Genomic DNA, 15,895 nt, shown 5'->3' with positions numbered 1-15,895 from the left:
TGCTGGCTCAGATTTTTCTAATCTGGTAGACTCTCCAGAAGACTTTCTTTTCTTCAGCCAAGGCTTCTTGGGGAATGAGCGAAATGGACCATCTCCTCAAGGGCCTTTTTAGAGTTGTGGAAGTATTCAACTTTATGGACTGGTCTCTTGGGGCTTTGGCCAACAGGACTCTTCACCCCGATTCAGTGTATGGATGACTTCAGCAGTGTTTTGTCTTGTTTGGACAAAGCTGTGAGGGACGGTTCGATGGAAGTCGCTGCCTTATTCGGAGCTGGCCTGTTCTCAAGAAGAGTCAGTATTCAGCTCTTTCCTCACTAAATCCGTGTCTCTCTCTTCCCAGAGATCCTCTCTTCTGTTTGCTCCTCTTTCTCCCATCTTTTCCCTCAAAATTTGGTGAAGGAGATTTCTCGTTCTTTATCAGAAAAGGCTTCTCAGGATCTTTTGGCTCAGTCATCGAAGAGGATCAGACCTGCTGTCCGTTTCGCTAAGAAGGAGAAGGCCCCCTTTCAGGAGCCCTTTCGAGGTGGTCATCCAGATCCTCCTTCAGGAGCAAAAGACCTGAGAGAAGAGGAAGGTCTTCCTCTCTCCGATCAAAAGGACTCAAGTGAAAATCAAGTCCTCCAGACTCCAGTGGGTGCCAGACTTTACAAGTTCGCCAAGTCTGGGCACAGAGAGGGGCGGACGACTGGTCCCTCTCCATTTTAAGAAGAGGCTACCTTATCCCTTCTTTCAGGGAAAGTCCTCCTTGACATCAACTCCCAGGAGTTATCCGCCAGCTACAGGGATCCCATCAAGAACCAGGCTCTTCTTCTAGCAGTGGAGCAAATGCTAGAAAAGTCTGCAATAGAACCGGTTCAAGACCTCCATTCCCGGGGTTTTACAACCGTCTTTTTCTGGTTCCAAAATCCTCGGGGGGTGGAGACCGGTCTCTGGATGTGAAGCTCCTGAATTTCTTCGTGATCAAGAAGAAGTTCAAGATGGAAACTACCTCTTCAGTTCTTTCAGCTCTTCGTCAGGGGATTGGATGGTGTCCCTGGACCTGCAGGATGCTTACTTCCACATTCCCATTCATCCCTCCTCAAGGAAATTCCTGAGGTTCATGATTCAGGGAAAACCTTTCAGTTCAGGTCCCTGTGCTTTGGACTTTCGACAGCCCCACAAGTGTTCACGGGCATTTCTCAGGAATGTGGCTCACTGGTTCACTTGGAGGGAGTGAGGATTTCAATGTATCTCGACGATTGGCTGATCCGGCTCAAGTTCAAAGAACCGTTGTCTGGAGGACCTTGTCGATCACTTTAAACCTGGTCCAAGTCCCTTGGACTTTAGTGAACCTCAGAAATCCCAGGTTGTTCCTCAGCAGGCATTTGTTACCTGGGGATTCTGATGGATTCTCGGGGTTTTCTAGCCTTTCCATCCCAGGAAAGAATAGATCGCTGCCTAGAAAAGGTGACAGTCTTTCTGGAGAGAGAACATTGTTCGGCGAGGGAATGGATGAGTCTGCTGGGGACCATTTCCTCGCTGGAACAGTTCGTTTCTCTGGGAAAACTTCACCTGAGACCTCTTCAGTTCTTCCTGAAAGAATCTTGGGACCAGAAGTCCCAGGACTTGTCAACTTTGTTCCAAATATCATCTCTGGTAAAGGAACATCTCAACTGGTGGTTAGACCCAAAATTAAGGGTCAAAGGACTGTCTCTTCAGTTACCGAGCCCTACCCTAGTGTTGTTCTCAGATGCCTCGGAGTCGGGATGGGGAGCAACACTAGGGTCGAGAGAAGTGTCAGGCACCTGGGAAGGAGACCAGAAGGCCTGGCACATCAACAAGAAAGAGCTGACAGCCATTCACCTGGCTCTTTCATCAAGTTCGAGTTCTGGTCAAGGGACAAGTAGTTCCAGTCAACTCCGACAACACTACAGCCCTGGCTTATATCAGAAAACAGGGAGGAACACACTCCTTCTCCCTTTACATTGCAACAAGGAAAAACTTCTGTTGTTATGGGGAGGAGAAAGATCAGACTCCTCACCAGATTTGTTCAGGGAGAAAGGAATGTGAGGGCGGATCTGCTCAGCAGAAAAGATCAGGTCCTTCCCACAGAGTGGACTCTTCATCAGAAGTTTGCGAAAGGCTGTGGTTCCTGTGGGGAGGCCTCATATCGACCTCTTTGCAACCCATTGGAACAAGAGGTTGGAAAACTACTGCTCTCCGATCTCGGACCCCAGAGCAGTAGCTATAGACAGTCTTCTCCTAGAATGGACAGGATTAGACGGGTATGCTTTTCCCCATTCAAGATCCTGGGAGGTAATCAGGAAGTTCAGTTCGTCAGAAGGCACCAAGACTCACCCTGGTAGCTCCTTTTGGCCATCCAGAGACTGGTTCACAGAGGTACTGGAATGGATGATAGATTTTCCCAGATCGCTCCCACTCAGGAACGATCTTCTCAAACAGCCCCACTTCAACAGATTCCACAAGAATCTTCCCGCTCTCAACCTAACTGCCTTCAGACTGTCGAAGGACTGGTTAGAGCGAAAGGGTTTTCGCACAAAGCTGCTAAGGCTATCGCAGAGCTAGAAGATCTTCAACCTTGCGCCTCTACCAGTCGAAGTGGGAAGTCTTTCGAAGATGGTGCAGATCTAAGAAGATTTCCTCTTCCAGTACCTCTGTAATGGAACATTGCTGATTTCCTTCTCTTCCTGAGGGAACAATGTAACCTGGCTGTTTCCACAATAAAGGGTATAGGAGCATGTTGTCTTCAGTCTTTCAGACACAGAGATCTGAATATCTCGGATAATAAAGACCTTCATGATCTTATAAGGTCTTTTGAAACTTCAAAAAATAAGTCCCTAGAAACTCCCAGTTGGAATCTGGACGTGGTCTTGAAGTTTTTAATGTCTAAGAAATTTGAGCCTCCTCATCTGCCTCCTTCAGGGATTTGACCAGAAAATCACTGTTTCTTTTGCCCTCTTGCTTCTGCCAAAAGAATAAGTGAAATACAAGCCTTGGAAGGTTCTGTTGGTTTTAAGAAGGACTCTGCAATCTGCTCCTTTTAAGCCTCTCTTCTTAGCAAAGAATGAGAACCCTTCAAAACCTTGGCCAAGAAGTTTTGAATTCAAAGGACTTTCTTCTTTCAGGACAGGAGCTGGAACACACACTCTGTCCAGTAAGAGCCTTAAACATTATTTGGAGAAAAAGAAATTAGCTCAGGAGGCAACACCGAAAGTCTTTGGTGTTCTGTCAGGGATCCTTCAAGAGCAATTTCAAAGAATGCCCAGGCTTTCTTTTTATTAAGGATATTATCAAAGAGGCTCATCTTTCATGTAAAGATGAGAACATTTTCAGCTCCTAAGAGTTAATGCTCATGAGGTGAGAGCAATTGCTACTTCTCTGGCTTTCCACAAGTCTTGGTCCCTCCAGTCTATTGTGGACTCTACATACTGGAGATGTAACTCAGTGTTTGCTTCTCATTATTTGAGAGATATTTCGTGTGACATATGAGAAGTGCTTCTCTCTAGGAGCTACGTATCCAGCTGATTCGGTGCTGGGTCAGGGAGCTGAAGCTAATCCTATTTAATTTAGTTAATTCAGTTATTTTTAATTGTTTGTTGTGTTTTTTGGTATGGTTGAAAAAGAGTGTTGCAGGTCTCTCTTCTTTTTCATCTTCTTATCACTAACAAGGTTAGGATTGGTCAGGTGGTCGGTTTTGGTTGTTATGCTCCTTGTATTTTTATTACCTAGCTCTGTCATGTAAGAGGATAGCCCCATTGATATGATTCAGGTGAGGGCTCTGTCTTGTAAGTGGGTTAATCCCCATTGACACGATCCATAACAGGCTCTGTCATGTTAGTGGGTTTTATCCCCATTGATATGATCCAGAAGGGCTGTCAGTCTTAGGTCACATCCTCGCTGAAGCTCTTGAGGCATGCAGACTCATAGACAGTATCCATGAAGTCTTCTGCCCAATCAGGTAAGAACCATGGTTTTTGTTTATTCCTACAACATATGTTGTTTTTTCCGTTTTTAGTTCTTTGCTGTCTCTTGCCCTCCTCCAAGGGTGCCAATCAGCTAAGTATATATCTGACGGGTAAGTTTCATGTACAAAAATGATATTTTTATGATAAAATAAAGTTTTGTACATACTTACCCGGCAGATATATACGATTAATGGCCCGCCCAGCCTCCCCTCAGGAGACAGGTGGAAGAGAAAATCTGACATGAAAACGGGAATGGTTCCTATTCCCGCCACCCAGCGGGCGGGTATGGTAGATCACCTGACCTACCTGTCGCGTGTGCCGCGAAATTTGAATTTCTGTCGGGAACGCCGGAGACTATAGCTAAGTATATATCTGCCGGGTAAGTATGTACAAAACTTTATTTTATCATAAAAATATCATTTTTATGTATACTTACCTGCTAATGGACATAAGGCATAAAGAGAATGAGGTTATCTGCTAAAGTCGTTCCTAATATTCTCACTAGTGGGCGGAACTAGACACCTACACAGATGATTGAAGTGTTACCCATGAATTTTGAATTCAAGCTGCCGTACAAGTGGAACTAATAGCTATGTAATTACTTGGTAAGTATATATAAAAGTTTGCTTTTTTTTTATAAAAGTGTCATTTTTCAAATAATATTAATGTAAACAGCAAAACAGGTATAAAATGTTTAATACAAATTAAATAAATCTTTGATACAAATTAAATAAATCTGTCCTGCAGAACATTTGACAACTAATCAAGTTACCCCTGTATACATAAGTATAGCCATTTTCTCTTAGGAAAGAAGTTGTTCCATTTTCCTTTTACATTGGTAAAAACAATTACTGTCACTAGTGTATTGAATATTTTTGGTGTGCATATGTATTTTTGTTCTCTCTCTCTCTCTCTCTCTCTCTCTCTCTCTCTCTCTCTCTCTCTCTCTCTCTCTCTCTCTCTCACTGAGATAATAAGATAAAGATTGATTTTTTATGCATGCTTATTTGTTTTGTAGAGTATAGTTTTATAGATAAATGTGATGTTACTTTGTCATTCATTTTTTCATATTTTCCATGCTATAATTACAAGTCTTTGCATTTCAGTAAAAGCAGACTGGAAAATAAAATTAAAATAATTAGGTAACATTTCAGATACTGTACAGTATGCTGTATCAAACAAAAACACTTTACACTACAGTAGCATCATTTCAGATACATCCTACATTACCCTTAAAAGAGAGGGAGAGAGAGAATCATAAACTTATTAAGCTTATTCTGGGGCCCACCCGTCATTCCAGGGTGGGCCCCAGAACGAGCTCAACAAGTTTATGATTTGTATTAAAGATTTATTTAATTTGTATTGCTGTAAACATTTTATAGATTTCTTGCTGTGTTTATATTAGAGAGAGAAAGAGACAGACAGACATCATAAACTTGTTAAGCTCATTCCAGTGTGGGCCCCAGAATGAGCTTACCAAGTTTACAACTTGTGTTAAAGAATTATTTAATTTGCATTAAATGTTTTATAGATATTTTGCTGTGTTTACATTAATATTAACATTTGAAAATTAGTAAATAATTTTTTATCATAAAAATGTAAATAGTCATGAAAATAAAATGAAAATAATTAGTGAATATTGCTGTAAGAAAGAATTCATGAGTTGGTGACAGTTCCCAGGTAATAGTGAAAGATATGTTCCACAAAAATCTGTGACAAAGTGAAACATGAAAAAGTGAAGCGCGACAAAGTGGGGGTGCACTGAAATCTATGACTCCAGAGTTAACTCGGGAATGTAAACAGCAACAAAAATTATGCACTACATATTAAAAACCAAATTATGAACAATTCAAGATACGAACGGCCATCTGGAACATAACTCGTTTGTAAGTAGGGTGGTGATTGTATTTTCAATATCTTCCCATCAGTCTTCCTGCACATACCTCCTCTTTATCCTTGAGGGAGACGGTGTGCTAGTTCAGAGTGCTTTGTTTCAGACTCAACTCCTCCCCAAGTGTTTACACGGGTGTTCACTTTGATCTCGGCTTGACCTAGTTCGCATGGCCATGTCTGTGGAAGTACCTGAGTGATTGGCTGGTCTCGTGAGCTTGTTGCCACAGTTGCTAGGACACTCCCCCAGTCACACCCATATCCACCTATTAACCACCTGGTTAACAACCTTGTTACCAAGTTTTGACTAATTCATGCTGAAAGATGCTACTACAGTATATAATTAGCTGTGGTTTGTATACTTATGGAAAATACAAATTGTTATTCAATATTTTTATTCAAGAAACTGGTCTTCTTCATTAAACCAAATTATTTTCATGTTTCAAATTTTCTATATCATTCCTGTTACTTTTTATTCCAGTTTATTTACAAATATATCTTGTTTAAAGATTGAAACTATGAGAGTATTTACTAAGCATACATGGATTAGTGAATGTTTTGTATAAAATTCTTGGTTTCTTCTTAGAATATTCATTTTCATTGTTGATAGCTATAGTTGTTTGACACTATCTTGTATGACTTAAGCATTCAGTCAATCAGTCCTTTGAGGTAACTTCCCTATCCTGTGTTTGCTCTATCTTATATGTGCTTGCATAGTTTTTAAGTGAGAGTTATGATGCTTTTGAAGGAATACATGGAAGAAGAGGTTTTGGAAGAAGAAACCAGGAAGGTGATAATTTGTTGGAATTAGCAGAAGCAATGAATCTGGTAGTCTTGATACACAGTTTAAGAAAAGGAGAAGTCATTTGGTAACATACGAAAGTGGACAAAATGAGACACAAATTGACTATGTTTTGGTTAGGAAGGAAGACAAGAAAATTATTTTGGATTGTAAGGATATTCCAAATGAATCTGTTGTAGCTCAACATAAACTGGTAGTGGCAGATGTTTGATTGGAAGTAATAAGTAAAAGAAAAGCCCCAGCCAGGAATAGGAGGATCAGAACTTGGAAGCTGAAGGGGGAGAAGGTAAGAGAGTTCAGAAATAAAGTGGGAAGAGCCAGAGAAGAGAGATATGTAAATGGAATGCCAGACTCTCCTGAAGAGGTATTGGATGATATGAAAGAGATTGTGGTACCAGCAGCAGCAGATATGTGTGGGAGGACAAGTGGTATGCAGCAATAGGAAAAAGGAACATGGTGATGGAATCAAGAGGTTCAAACAGCTGTGAAGGAAAAGAGGATAGCCAGAAGAGGATGGGAAGAAGATAGTAACTACCAAACAAGAGAGGAGTATAGACAACAAGGAAGGAAGTGAAGAGAATGGTAGCGATTGCATAGGAGAAGCCAACAGGGAGTGGTATGAGATGATGGGAACACCAGAGGGAGAAAAGATAATCTACAGAATTGCAGAAGAGAGAAGACAAGACAGATGGGATGTAGGAGAGGTAGCATAAATGGAAATATCTTAATTGAGGAAGAAGAGGTCAAGAGAAGATGGGAAGAATTTTTTTAACAAATATCGGTATGAAGAACTGGAAAATGTTTCTCCAGTAGAAGGACCAATAGCAAACATCAGAGAGAGTGAAGAAGAGAATGCTATAAAGAAAGAAAATGTCAATAAAACTGCAGAAAAGTCAGAGGTAACAACAGAAATGATTAAAGCATTGGGAAACCTAGGCAAAGAGTGGGTGCACACACTATTGGAAAAGATCTGGGATGTAGAGGAAATGCCAAGGAACTGGAAGGATAGTTGGATGATTAAAATGTATATAAACAAAATGGAGATGTGTTAAACTGTGGGAACTGCAGAGGCATAAAGCTTTTTGAGCATGTATTCAAGATACTAGAAAGAATAGTAGAAGGGAGGTTGAGTGTTGATAGATATACATGAGCAGTAGTTTGGGTTTATGAAAGGAAAGAGCATAGTGGATGCTATTTTTATAGTAAGACAGGCCAAAGAGAAGTATTTAGAAGGAAACGGGAAAGTTTACATGTGTTTTGTGGAACTTAAAAGGGCGTATGACAACTTACCAAGAATAGTAGAGTATTGGTGTTTGAGAAAGAGAGGAGTACCAGAGAAGTTGGTAAGGTTAGTGAAGTTGATGTGTAAGGGGGGGGGGGAGAACCATTGTACAGACAAAATATGGGGAGACAGGGATTTCCTGTGGAGGTTGGCCTCCATCAGGGATCAGCTCTGAGTCCATTCTTGTTCCTCATCGTTATAGACATTTTGACATCAGAATTAAGGAACTACGAAGAACTGTGGGAACTGATGTTTGCTGATGATTTAGTCATCATAGCAGACACAGAATAAGAACTGCAAGAAAGGTTTTTAGCATGGAAAGGAGCCCTAGAAAAGAAAGGATTGAAAGTGAACATTGGAAAGACAGAGCTAATGATTAGTAGTAAAGAAGGACATGAAGGAGTAAACATTCAAGTGGAAGATGGTACAATGCTAAAACAGAACCATGAGTTTAACTACTAGGGATTAATAATAACAGAGGAGGGAAGTCCTGAGAAAGCAGTGAGACAGAGAGTGAAAGAAGCATGGTGAAAATGGAGAGAATTGACTGGAGTAGTTTTAGATAAGAAAATACCATTAAGGCTCAAAATGAAGGTTTATAAGACAGGTATCAGGCCCGTACTATTATATGGGACAGAAACTTGGGCACTTAAGAGAAAAGGAGGACTATTGGAAAGAACCGAGATGAGGATGGTGAGATGGATTGCTGGAATATCACTACTGGAAAGGAGGGAGAGTCAGGATATAAGAAGAATGTGTGGTTTATGTAATGTAAAGGAGAAGGCTAGGGAAACTTGTCTGAGATACTATGGCCATGTAATAAGAAGAGAGGAGGTGGAACCAATCATGAGAGCTAAGAACATGTCAGTGATGGGAAGGAGGAGTGTGGGGCATCAGCGAATCAGATGGTTGGATGTGGTGGGGAGGGATATGGGTGAGGTGGGACTAGGGGAAGAAGATGCATGGAATAGAAATAAATGGAGAAAGTTGACTCGAGTGGCTGACCCTGCTGTACAGTACAGTGGGATTAATAAGGTCGAAAGAAAAAGAAGAAAGTTTTTAGGATGTTATATATTCACCTGTGTTTGCATTAGCAATGTACCCTAATAATGGGTGAGTACAGTAATTAAGCAGAGTTTTAGGTGACTTTCTTAAGATGATCAACTTTGGATGAAATAACTAGAATTATTGATTCATTGCTGCGGATACCTTTTTAACCCATGATAAAAGATAGGATTTTTATGCAGCTCAAAGGTTTCATTAATGACTACAAATGTTTGGTATTTTTTTCTTTCATATTTCCTGTCCTTGCATAATAAAATAACTTTCATTGTATTTTTCCAGTACTGTATTGTGTTTGTGCTGCTGCCTTTGAATCCTTATTTAGAGTATTGTTTGCCTTTCATGTTTAATTACAGTGTTATTGAATGAAAAAGAATTATGTTGCCACGTGAGTGCTTTTTTGTGATAAATAATTTTCTAACGAATTTTGTTGTATTTTTCTTGTTGTATTATCTCTCTTCTTTCAGGCAAGGCAGGTGGAGGAGGAAGCAGCCCTAATCATACTGGCCTTGTGGAAGATAGAGGTGTTACTCAGTCTCCATCCCACAGAAGAATTGTGTTGCATAGAGGGCCAGAGGCTGTGTTGAAATTATCAGATCAGAGCTCACTCACACCTAGGTTTATCACAGAGCCCGATGAACAACTTTTTTTGTCGGATGCAGGTAATTGATGAAATAGTTTTATAGTTATACGGTACAATATGTATACATTTCATTACAGTTTTATAGTTATACAGTACATTATGTATACATTTCATTACAGTTTTATAGTTATACAGTACATTATGTATACATTTCATAAGTCTTTACATATAGAGATGGATTAAAAGTATTCTAATTATGCTAATGCTAAAGTTATAAATACCTAATTGTAAGTTGTACATAGGAGTCATCTGTTACCATGAAAATAGAAGCCCACGTCTTGTACGCAGAAGTATTCCCATTGCCAGCTTCCCGTGGGGGGGCAGTGCTGTCAGCGCACCTCATTGGGTGCACATTAGGCATTACTTAAGGTTCTTTGCAGCGCTCCTTTGGCCCCTAGCTGCAACCCCTTTCATTCCCTTTACTGTACCTCCGTTCATATTCTCTTTCTTTCATCCTACTTGCCACCCTCTCTTAACAATTGTATCACAGTGCTAATGCGAGGTTTTCTTCCTTTTACACCTTTAAAACCTTTTTACTGTAAATTTCCCTTTCAGCACTGAATCACCTCATAGGCCCCATTGCTTGGCCTTTGGCCTAAATTTTCTATTACATTCTATTCCCTTTGCCAGCTAAATATAGGCAGTGATAACTTGTTAGCAAGCTATTTAATTAGCAGAAGATAGGTGAGGGAAGAGGTATATATCCCTCCCTACAACTATTAACCAACTATTAACTCAATTTTGTTTTGCTGTGAGGAAGAGGTATCCCTCCTTACCAATTATTAACTCACTTTTTGTTCTGCTGTGAGGAAGAGGTATCCCTCCTTACCAATTATTAACTCACTTTTTGTTCTGCTGTGAGGAAGAGGTATCCATCCTTACCAATTATTAACTCACTTCTTGTTCTGCTGTGAGAAAGAGGTATCCCTCCTTACCCTTTCTAGCCTCCTCCGTTTCAGGAGAAGGCAAGTTAGGAACAGCAATATATGTTCATAATCGCGTAACGTATGATAAAATTAGTTAATAGTAATTCATTTCAAATATCTTCAATTCGCCTGTATCTAACAAACGAATCTAGCTTTTTAGTCTGCAATCTTTATAATCAACCTAATGAAAATTGTGATATGGCTGATTTATCAAACATTTTATCACAGTTCAATGAACCTATTTTAGTTTTAGGTGATTTTAATGCTCACCACCCTTTATGGGATGCCAGTATCATAGATGCAGATAGAGCAGGTAAAGACATAGAAAATCTAATACTTAATTACAACTATTGTTGTTTAAATGAAAATGAAACCCAAACATACTTTTCAAAAACTCATGGGACCCTATCATCTGTAGACCTGTCTATTTGTTTCACCTCATTAGTAGACAGATTGGAGTGGAATACTCTAGATGATCTTTATACCAGTGATCACTACCCAATTGTAATCACATGTCTTGAAGATAATCATCAACAATTTGTACCAAAATTTAATGTTAAAAAAGCTGATTGGGAAAAGTATAATTTAATTACCAAAAATGTTTCCCCTTTCCAAAGTAACAATGATCACAATGAAATTAATTCATATTTTACAGATTTTGTAATTAGTTCTGGACAGAAATCAATACCAATGACTACTTATAAACCAAAAATAAATCCTGTTCCATGGTCGTCTACAGAACTTTCAGAAATTATCAAACTGAAGCACAAAATAAGTAGACGATTAGACGGACTAAACCAAAGATATAACAAATTACATAAAATTAACAGATATACATTGAAAGTCTTAGTATTAATGGCATTGGAAATTGATTATATCAAACCTTTATTGAATAAAATATCTGCTCAATTCAGGAAAAAGTTATTAGTAATAGGAAGTCATCTTGGGACAATTACATTTCCAATTTCTCAAATAACTTTGTTAAACAAATGTGGGATAGATTTCGAAAAATTAATGGCAAATATAGTCGATCACCTAGATCCCCAATATTACATAATGGAGAAAGAGTTCATGATTTAAAAGACATCTCAAATATAATAGGTCGCCACCTAGAATCAATAAGTAATAGCTTGAATTTAGACGAACATTTTCGAAATAGAAAAAGGAATGAAGAAAAAACTATAGTTAATTTTGAAACAAGTCGACAACTATACTACAATGTCCCATTTACATTAGAAGAATTTGATGTTGCATTAAAATCTTGTAGTAACTCTGTCCCAGGAAAAGATAATATCTCTTTTGAACTTCTTATACATCTTAACATTAAAGCCAAAGAATACTTATTGAAATTTTATAATCACCTGTGGAAAAAGAAACTACTTCCCAAAGCATGGAAACATGCTATAGTAATTCCTATACCCAAACCTGGCAAAGATCCAACATCAGCAAATAATTATAGACCTATATCACTAACTAGTTGTCTTTGTAAACTCATGGAAAAAATGGTAAATAATAGACTCATATGGTATTTAGAGAAAAATAAAGTTCTAGCAGCCACTCAGTCTGGAAGTAGGAAAAATCATTCAACTTTAAACTCACTAACATCACTAGAAGATCAAATCAAAAGAGGATTTGTACAAAAGAAAATCACTGTTGCAGTCTTATTTGACATTCAAAAAGCTTATGATTCAACATGGAGACATTTAATTATAAAAACTCTATATGACATAAATCTAAGGGGTGAACTCCCAATTTTCATATGAAATTTCCTAACAGAAAGAACATTTCAAACTAGAATTGAAACAGTATTATCGGAAACATTTGAAATAAAAGAAGGTACCCCTCAAGGAAGCGTACTAAGCAGCACATTATTTGCACTAGCTATCAATAATATAGTTAAAACACTTCCAAAAGATGTAAACAACAGCTTTTATGTTGATGATTTTGCCATTTTTACACTTCAAGCAACTTAGCCACATCCAAAGAATCTTAAATATCTCCATAAATAAAATGAACAATGGGCATTATCTGTTGGATTTAAATTTTCTGATGAAAAAACGCAAGCAATAGCATTTTACAGGGATAAACGTTGGCTCAGAAACGAAGATATAGTTCTTACCATGAATAACTTTCCCATCCAATTTTATCCAGAAGTCAAACTCTTAGGCCTATATTTTGACAATCATTTGAACTGGAAGGCCCATGTAAGACATACCAAAACAAAGGCCTTAAAATCTTTAAATATATTTAAAAAATTAGCTCACACTTCATGGGGTGCTGACAGAGATATTTTATTGAAACTTTATAAGGCTACAGTTCTACCAATATTAGAATATGGCAGTCCAATTTATAGTTCTGCTAGTGAGACTATTCTCAAAATGCTAGATCCAGTACATCATCTTGGGATTCGGTTAGCCACCGGAGCATTCAAATCACCACCAGTCCAATCCTTGATTGGAGAAAGTGGAGAATGCCACTATCTTATAAATTCAAAATAACAACAATGTGCAGAGGTTTAAAAATTATAAATAGTCCAGCAAAAACCAAAGATTTATTTAAAAAACCAGATTGTTTCTGGAATACCAAAATTACCCCATCCTTCCCTATTAGAGCTAATAGATTATTTATTAACAATGATCTTTATAATATTAGATTTTACAATTTTAACAAAATAATGCCTCCATGGATGATAAGTGCTCCCCAGATATGTAACAAACTATGTACAATACCAGTTAATAAATTGAATAACCCACTTGCTATGAAACTGTATGCTCTGGAACATATCAAGGTACACAGTAATAATCATTTATATACTGATGGTTCCAAAGATGATATGGGAGTTGGACTTGCTGTTTACGGAAACAATATAAAAAGCCAAGCCTCTTTACATAACAAAGCATCAGTGTTCACTGCTGAATTACTAGCAATAAAAACAGCATTAACAACTATATATGAAAACCAGTTTAATGAAGGAACCATCTTTAGCGATTCACTAAGTTCAATAAATGCAATAAACTCTTATACTCTAGAAAATAAAATTGTAAATGAAATTAGACATACATTACATGAAATGAAAATGCAAAAGATATCTGTTACTCTATGTTGGATACCATCTCACATAGGATTAGAAGGCAATGAAAGAGCAGACACCTATGCAAAAGAGGCTAGTACACTCCCAATATCAGCAGAATTATTACCATTAGAAGATTACACTAGATACAGTAAAGTGGTGATTAAGAAGAAATGGCAAAATAACTGGAGGGAAAGCAATCTTAACAATAAATTAAGAGAAATAAAAGAAACTGTAGACCCGTGGCCATCATCCTATCAGAATTGCTGCAAGTTTTCAGTAATGTTGACACGGCTAAGAATTGGTCACACTAAACTGACACCTGGTTACCTGATGAGTAACCCCCATGCCCCTATACCTATGTGCAAAATATGTAATGTACAAATAACAGTAAAGCATATTTTAAAGGTATGTCCAAAATATAGAATCCAAAGAGACATTTTATTTAGAAGATATTCCTTTAAAGTTATACTGTCAGAAAATGACAAATTTTCACTTTTAAAATTCGTTAGATTTAATAATTTATACGATAAAATATAAGATTCATAGAATAATTTATAATATATTCCTAATTAACTTAATTAGTTCTTAGATTAACATATGTCGCTAGTTTTAATTAAATTCTTAGAGTTTAAATAGCTTGTCTAATCCTTCGGGCCAGCCCTAGGAGAGTTAATATTAACTCAGTGGTCTGGTTAAACTAACGTTAAAAAAAAAAAATCCCTCCTTACCAATTATTAACTCAGTTTTTGTTCTGCTGTGAGGAAGAGGTATCCCTCCTTACCAACTGTTAACTCACGTTTTGTGTTGCTGTCATAGAGTGAAGGTGTCTGCTGTAGTGGATCCATTCTCTGTATTCATTGGAAATGTACGTGTGGGGCCTTTGGATGAACTTTGGTTTGCCGATGGCCTGTTTATTTGGACTTGTGTTACAGTTTTTGGAAAAAATGATAGAAGGCTGTCTAAGGAGAAGTGTGTGAAAAGAATAGTTTTCCTGGTTGAAAAGAAGTACACAGATACTGTTAGTTGCCTTTAACTGTGGATCCTCATTCTCTTTGTTGTTCTGCAAGGGCTGGAGTTGTACTTGTGATATTTATAATGTATACAACCACCCTAATTAAAAATTACAACAGCAATAAACATAAAGAATTACTTAATGCCAAAGAACTTACATTAATAGTAGGTGATTTTAATGCTTACAACCCAATATGGGACTGTAATTGTACAAACTCAAATGGAGCAGGAAGTAAAATATATGAATTCATAGATTCAAATGACATGTGCTGTATAAATGATAATGAAATCAGCACGTATTTTTCAAAAACACATGGAACATTTTCTTCAGTAGACTTAACTCTATGTATAACAAGCATAGTAGATTGGATGGGAATACGGTTGATGACTTGCACAATTAGTGATCATTTCTCAATGTTAATTTCGTTATTACAAAATTTCACCAAGCATGTCCCTCAATATATAACACTTATAAAGCAGATTAGGAACGATATGAATTCCACACTAGGAATATCCCATCATTTGAGTATGTACAAGATCATAATGAAACAAATAAATTGCTACTGCTACAGTGCTAGAAATTACAATAATAAAAATAATGACAAGAATGGAGAAGATCAAAACTACATTCGTAATACAAATCTTAGTAAAAATTAATAGGTTTATAGTATAACAGAGTTTACTAGACGGTGCCATATTAAACATGCGGCAAGAAAATCTGCATTTCACTTGTTTTACCTAATCCCAAATTAGCGTTTCATTATGTTAGTATTATATATATGATTATATACTGTTTGAAGCACTACATCTATCTACTATATATATCAACCCTATGAATCTATCCAAGCACTAGAAATGTGTAACGATTATCATTGCATTTTTCATACAGGAGTTGACAAAATATCATAATTATTGTATGTTAAACGAGGCTCCTCCTCTCCTTACTCTACCCATTTCAACTGGGAAGGCAAAAGAACGGCCACTCTAAGTTCAGCCTGGTGGTGGCGAGACTAGTGCCATCTATGTACCCTTAAAATTATGATCAGAGAGTGTCGACGAACTTTGAACTTGACTGTATAAGATCATAATGAAACAAATAGATTTCATGTTGATTTCATTAAAAATGCTGCTGATAAAGCAATACCAAAATCAAAATCTCATCCAACAAAATGCAAAGTCCCATGGTGATCAGAATAACTAACAGAATTAATAAAAATAAACACCAGATTGGAAGACGATTA

General features: G+C 37.6%; 1 protein-coding gene across 2 annotated transcripts in view; it reads left to right on the top strand.

Annotated features, from left to right (window-relative positions):
- The window catches only part of pkaap (A-kinase anchoring protein pkaap), a 539,141-nt gene that overhangs the window by 49,557 nt on the left and 473,689 nt on the right, over positions 1–15,895 (top strand). The window lies entirely within an intron of this gene.

Source organism: Macrobrachium rosenbergii, chromosome 48 (genome assembly GCF_040412425.1).
Source record: "Macrobrachium rosenbergii isolate ZJJX-2024 chromosome 48, ASM4041242v1, whole genome shotgun sequence".
Taxonomy (NCBI): domain Eukaryota; kingdom Metazoa; phylum Arthropoda; class Malacostraca; order Decapoda; family Palaemonidae; genus Macrobrachium; species Macrobrachium rosenbergii.
This window is presented reverse-complemented; position numbering and strand designations above follow the sequence as displayed.